The following is a 7,298-nucleotide window of genomic DNA, read 5'->3' on the forward strand; positions in this document are numbered from 1 at the left end:
GACTTGACGACAGGAGCTTCCAGTGTAGAAGAAAGTACAAACATGTACAAATGACATGTAAATATATTTTACTTTCTTAATTGTTTAGATTTTTATAATGCATTATCTTCCCATCGTTCCACTAGTTCACATTTACAAACATCAGTTGATTTTCACATTGGTCTGAACAAAAACAGCAGGAGGGCTCATTATAAATGCACATTCATTCTCTGCCAGTAGGTGGCGCTTTTGGAACTTTTGAAGTTTAATCGTCCTTTCCGTCCCCAAATTTAAGACCACTTGAAATCATAATTAAGACTTTCATGTACCATTTAAGTCTTTTTATGGCCTTTCAGTTTGATACAACTAAATTTAAGACTTTTTAAGGACCCGTGGAAACCCTGAGAATTATTCATGTTTTTCTGTGACTAGAGATGCACCGATTGCAATTTTCTTGGCTGATTCCGATTTCCGATTTTTTTTGGTAAGTGTGACCTGCCGATACCGATTTTTGCAGATTCCAATTGTCTCTCTAAGAACTATAATTGACAGCAAATACAAACAAAAATCTATGCAAATTTAAATGCAAAAATTATTTGCTTAATAAAAGAAATGACTAAACATTAAAATTCCCCCAATCTGGACTAAGTTACAAATGTTCTCTCACTTAAACAACTCTCAAAATAAAGTATGTGTCTGTGTATAGTAAATGAACTGCTGTTTATAAAGTCCCAGATGTCATGTTTATAAATGGTCTTTTTTCCCCCTAACCTTATTAAATGTGTCATTTTTCACATCAAATTCTTACATTTTTAATTAATTCAGTTAGAATAATAAGAAACTGTAGAGTTGTTACCATTCGAATGAAATCAGTATCTCCATCTTTTTTCACTGCAGGAAACACAGAAACTGCATCTGAAAAACCATGGATATTTTTTGTTATATTTTATACTAGTATGCTTTATACTATTATTTATATTTTTGTACTAGTTTATAATTTATTATAACACTCATACTTTACGATTAAGTCACTTAGAACATTTTGTGTTCACTATTACTGATACCAGATATTTGATTATTTTGTTAATTCTTGATCTTTTTATTTATTTCAGTTTATCATGTATTATCTCACAGTAACATTGAATTTACTATTGATGATATTAGATATTTTATTTATATTTTTGTACAAATTTATCTCACAAACATACATTTGCATACATTTAATTTTTTTAAGTCTATAATTTATCACACTCAAAATGACAATTTATGCAATCCCCATTGTTTACACCAATGTAACTGTATACAACTGAAAAATAAAATGCTGCACGGGCTAATGGGTTTCCTCCAAATGTGTTGAAATGAACTCCCTTCGCAAATGACCTGGCAATCTCTGCAAAAAATGCAAATCACATGATATCAGTTCTGGAAGCATGCAACCCACTCAAGATGTTTTTCATTGGGAGTTTTATTCATTTGGCACTAATTTAGGCAAACTCATATTTTTAGACATTATTATATATTTAATTAATCTACTCGGGTTTGTACTTGACCCACTCTTTCTATTCACTCTCTCTGTCTCAGCTTCTCACAGGATGAAGAGCAAATGGCGAGAGCCAGAAGAACATAATTAGAGTGAATGGGAAAAAGCCTAATGCAAGCAGTGGCACTCAAATGGGGAATTTGGGGAATTTGAGCTCATTACTTGATCCACATGTGTGCGTGAGGTGAATATGGCCCTGTAAATGAGAGTCTTTTTATTATTTCTCAGACAAAATGCTGCATATTTCTTTGTGAAACTGAAATATCTTTTATGTCAAATAACAAAACTAAATTGAAATTTTAAAACAAATCCTAAACCAAATAAATAAATGAATAATACAAATAAAATAATTAATGTAAAAGTTACATGAACTACAGACAGTGGCGGCTCCAGGATTTTTTTCTTGGGGGTGCTAAGGGGGGGCTTAACAGTTCAAAGGGGGTGCTAAAAAACTAATTAAATTGAGTGAAAGTAATGAATGCCTTTAAGCTTCAGCTATCTAAATAGCATGCAAATTCAGCCACCTTGTGTTTTTCATATACAGCAGCTTCGAAAAAGGCACATTTTACTTTTTTCTTCTGTGGTCTTATGCCACTGTTATTAGTCATATAACTTCTAATGCCAACTGCCAAATATGACACTTACAAATTAATACAATTTATGAACGCACATAGTGCACACTGACCATCAAGTGTCAGTCACTCTCAATGCCAACTGGCAGGAAAACATGGTAAATTCCAACCATTATTTTACAATAGATAAAGTGTCGACAATTCATACAACTATTTCCACACAGTGGCATAGCAGATGGGCACGCACTGCGGTAGGGCCCCACGATAACCTCCGTGCTGAGATGTGTCGTATCATGTGTCGACGATAGCCAGATATTGTCAAAAGCATCAAAAATTGGCAATATTAAAGGGGTCATATGATGCGATTTCAATTTTTCCTTTCTCCTTTGGAGTGTTACAAGCTCTTGGTGCATAAAGAAGATCTGTGAAGTTGCAAAGACTAAAGTCTCAAATCCAAAGAGATATTCTTTATAAAAGTTCAGAGTGAGCCACACCTACCTAAAATGGCTCGTTCTAACACGCCCCCACATGTTTACGTCACTATGTGATTTGCATTACGAAACCAAGCGCAACTTTTATTCTCACTGTAGTATTGTTGACGCTGCCGCCAGTATGTGAGGGGCGTAACATTTCCATCTCACGCTTGAGGTATTCGGCCAATCACAACGCACTGGATAGCTGGCCAATCACAGCACACCTCGCTTTTTCAGACCGATGAGCTTTGAAAAAATCACGCATTTCAGAAAGGCGGGGCATAGAGGAGAAGCTAAGCAAGTTTCTGATGGGGCTATAGCCCCGTCAAGCCCCGCCCTAGCGCCGCCACTAGTTACAGGTTGTATCTGTAGCTGTTTAAAATTAGAGGCAACCACTGCATTTTACTTGGCTACACGTCACTTTTACTTCACTTCACTTCAGCATGAGCAGTTTTTGATTTCAATTATAATTTCGACATTTGAAGCAAAAACAGAATGGTCCGACATTAACTTCGTAAAATTATGCTACATAAACTTCATAACAGCCGATGGGTTGTATGAGAATGCAAATTCACTCACTGACAGCAGGTGGCACTTATGGAACAGCAGCGTTTCCTTGGTTACAGCTGTAAACAAAGCAGCGCTGCGCTTATAAACACAAAAAGCATCGTACGGAGGTAAGATGAAAAGAAAATACCATCTAAACTTTTCTGAAGACAGTCAGTTCCCCTCAGATATAATTCATATAAACCCCCACTCCCAACTGTATCACAAATCATTCAGCACCTGACCGACTTGAATCGTCACATATTTTAATCGATTTTCAACCGGTTCGGGGTGCATCGTTGCATCCTTAATTAATATGGGACAACGTTCTCATTCCCGTAAGAGCGGGCCATTTGTAAATTTAATGTGCGAGGCTTCCGGTGTCATTCGCTTCCAGCTATTTTTAGTTTTGCTGCTTGATATTGCAAACAAGTGTGTCTTACCATGTTATTTTAATGTATTATCTTAATTACGAACATACTGGTTTGTAGTGCAAACAGTTTTACCGTTTACTGCACTTTGTTATTCTTCTCGATATTTCCCTACAGCGGCTAATGAGCCGGAAGTCTTGTACATTCACAGAATACAAATACTTTCATAACGTTAACAAACTTTGTCATAATTTCCTCACCCTCATGTTATTCCAAACTATCCATTTCTTTATTTGGGAAAAAACAGTTGTTATATGTGTAAAAAAAAAAATTTTTTTATGCAGTAAATTGTTTTTTTTTCCCTTCAACACTTTTAGGAATATAATTAATATTTTTATGATATATTTTCATTATTTTAGACTGAAAATCCAGACATGAGACAAGGATTTGCTTTTGTCATTTAAATGAGTAAAAAGCAATAATTTAAAATTATTTAAAATAATAGTTTTTTTATTTCAGTTTTGGTCATTTTAGTTATTCAAATTAAACTTATTTTATTACAGTTATGTCCCAAGGTAACTATTCTAATTTTCAAGTTTTTCATCTAATATTTATATCTCATTTCATAAATGTATTTAATTTTATTAAATAAAATATTTAATTTTGCTTTATAAAATATTTTTTCATATTTATTTATACAGCTTTATTTCAATTAATGAAAATGATTATGAATAGTTTTAGGTTTAATTAACAATAACAGCACTGCAATGAAGGTACTAAAAGTAACATCAACAGGGTTTGATAGAGATTTGCGTATGATGACAAACACAAACATTGTTTAGAAACTAGTGTGTCGAACTTTGTGTCAAATATTCTTTTTTTATATAAAGAATATCTGGCTGCATTTAATGGCTGCAGAGCTTACAGTATATGAAACACTAGTACTCAAGCAGAGCTTTTCAAAATCATAAAGCACTGAGGTGAACACAACAGTAAGCCTATTAAAAGCTTTCAAATAGATTTAAGTTAGAATTAGTAGTTAATTTTGTTCTAAGAATATTTCAGTTGAGTGCAATGCTGGAACTTGGATTCAAGCTCACCACTGGGTTCATAGTGCTGATTAATTCTGCTTCCTGTTTGACCATTCGCTTCCAGCACAGTCTCTCATTAAGCTTTGAAGAATAAGACTCATTTAAAACACCTCCAGGTTTAAATGCAGTTAATATAATCTATGAACACACACTTGCAGAAACTGAATAAATATTACAAAGCCAAAGGCAGCTTAAATAAGCAAGTCACATAATAAGTTCATCTGAATTTCACTCTAGCCTCACCTGCTGTGGTCACTACAGCCCCCATCGGGAAGCCGTTTGCTATGCCCTTTGCCATGGTAACCATGTCTGGAAGGACATTATGTCCCTGGAAACCCCAAAAGTGGCTTCCCGTGCGGCCAAAGCCAGTCTGGACCTAAGAGAACCAAAAACACCAACAAATCTGCAATAAATAATAACTTTATTCTGTAATCAAGCAAGCATTTGCATATTACAAAGCCTTAAAACAAACAAAAATTTTGATTACATTTTTGAAAGTATTTTTTGAGTAAGAATATTGTTTAGAATAAATTACTATTTTCTGTACCTCAGTTTTTGAGTTGATTTTAACATCTCTTTGTTGATTCCTTAATTGACTAAAAGTTAAGATTTTTTTTTTCTATACAAAACTGGATTAAAACCGCAAAATAGGCTAATCAATATTGGTTGCATACGTCATACTGTTTCATATGCTTTTTTTTTTTTTTTAAATAATGGCCAGTATGCACCAAACACAGTGTTGTCACATGATCATTTTATGTTGAATTTTAATTAAGGGAGCAGCATCTAGTTAACATAGTTAATAACAGTTATTTTGCTTATTTAATTTTGTGTAAAAATGTCTAAGGATTAATTTATACGAAACCAATGTACGTTTTTTCCTTCGCATTTTTCACATACAACATTGTTAAAACGATCCCCATTCGCCATAAAACGTTGTTTTACGCATGCCAGGCCAGTAGTTGGCGATGTCACTTTGTAAAGTAACACTACGCAAACACATAATAAACATGTGCATGATGTCACCGTTTTCACAAATTTGCATTTTTGTAGTTAACACAGAGACTATAAGAGTGTCGTTTAAAAAAAAAACTGTTTTTGCATTTTCAGGCCCCAAAACACTGTTGTTGTGTGAATAAATGGCCAAAACGCATTAAAGGTTCTCTGTCATGTAAACACCCCCAAACAGTCTGGGGTCACTGGCATGAGTTCATGCTGGTTCATTTACCTACAATTACTGGAATATAGACTGTACAATATAGAGCAAAATACTGACATTCTGCTGTGAAAATGCAAGTTATTTTCGCTTTTACTAACTTATGACATCTACCAGCAAAGTGCTGGGTAATGGCTGTGATTTTGTTTGCCAGAGTTTGTTTCTATGACATCTGAAATGCCCTTGTTACACTCCTAGAAATAAAGGTTCCAGAAGGGAGGTTTCACAGTGATGCCATAGAAGAAACCTTTTGGGTTCCCCAAAGAACCTTTCAGTCAACAGGTTTTAAAAGAACCATTCTTTCCTTCTCTGAAGAACATTTTGATCAATAGAAAGGTTACATGGATGGAAAAGTTTCTTCATAGAACCATAGATGCTAGTTAAGAATCTTTTTATTTGTAAGAGTGTATATGCTGTATGTGTATGTATACTGCTGCCTACATAAAGAATTTCCTTTAAGGACAATAAAGTTAAGTAAGTAGAGGTGAATGATGCAGATTACTCAACATGTCATACCCACTTATGCAACTGGACAAGAAACTGTCTTTAATGTATCTTGACTACAGTACAGCTGATTTAGTCCTGATCTTTTAGGGCACTCAGTTTATATTTTCATAGCCTTTATGTTTAATCTGATTCCATTCATACTTGAGTTTCAATGTCGGGTGTGGTGTTAATCAAACCTGGATGGGTTCCGTAAAGAAAGCAGCAATACGATTGGGAACGGTTGTTGTGAACATCTCTTTGAGCTCACGAATATACATGTAGTCACATGATCCTTCAGAAATAATTCTAATATGCTGATTTGGTGCTCAAGAATCATTTATCAATTTTTAAAAACAGTTGTGCTGGTTTTTATTGTTGTGGAACCCGTGTTCTTTTTTCAGGATTATTTGATGAATAGAAAGAACAGCATTTATTTGAAGTAGAAACCATTTGTACCATTATAAGCTTATCTACTCTCACTTTTAATCAATTTGTCCTTGACTCCTTCCTGACATAAAGTTTCAATTTCATTAAAAAAAACAAACAAAAAAAAACTGTTCTCAAATTTTTAAATTATGGTGTATGTCAAAATGTGCATTCCAACTTTCTGATGCCATGGACCCAAAATATGATGTGAGGAGCCCCATTCCCAAAATATAAAGGCATGTAATAATAATATACGGTAACACTTTACTTGAAGGGGTGTGCATAAGACTGACATGACACCTTCATAATCATGACATGACACATGTCATGAATATGAAGGAGGTTTTATGCATGTTTATGACAACTGTCATTAAGTGTCATTCGCTCAGTTATGTCATTTTTAATGCAAATATGACATTATTTGACCTAACCCTACCCCTACCCTTACCCCTAACCATAGCCCATAACAAAGACATCTCAAACAATGTCATCTTTGCATTAAAAATTACATAACTGAGCGAATGACACTTAATGACAGTTGTCATAAACATGCATAAAAACCCTTCATATTCATGACATGTGTCATGTCATGATTATG

The sequence above is a fragment of the Sinocyclocheilus grahami genome, unplaced genomic scaffold (genome assembly GCF_001515645.1).
Source record: "Sinocyclocheilus grahami isolate Dianchi unplaced genomic scaffold, SAMN03320097.WGS_v1.1 scaffold61.1, whole genome shotgun sequence".
NCBI classification, from domain to species: domain Eukaryota; kingdom Metazoa; phylum Chordata; class Actinopteri; order Cypriniformes; family Cyprinidae; genus Sinocyclocheilus; species Sinocyclocheilus grahami.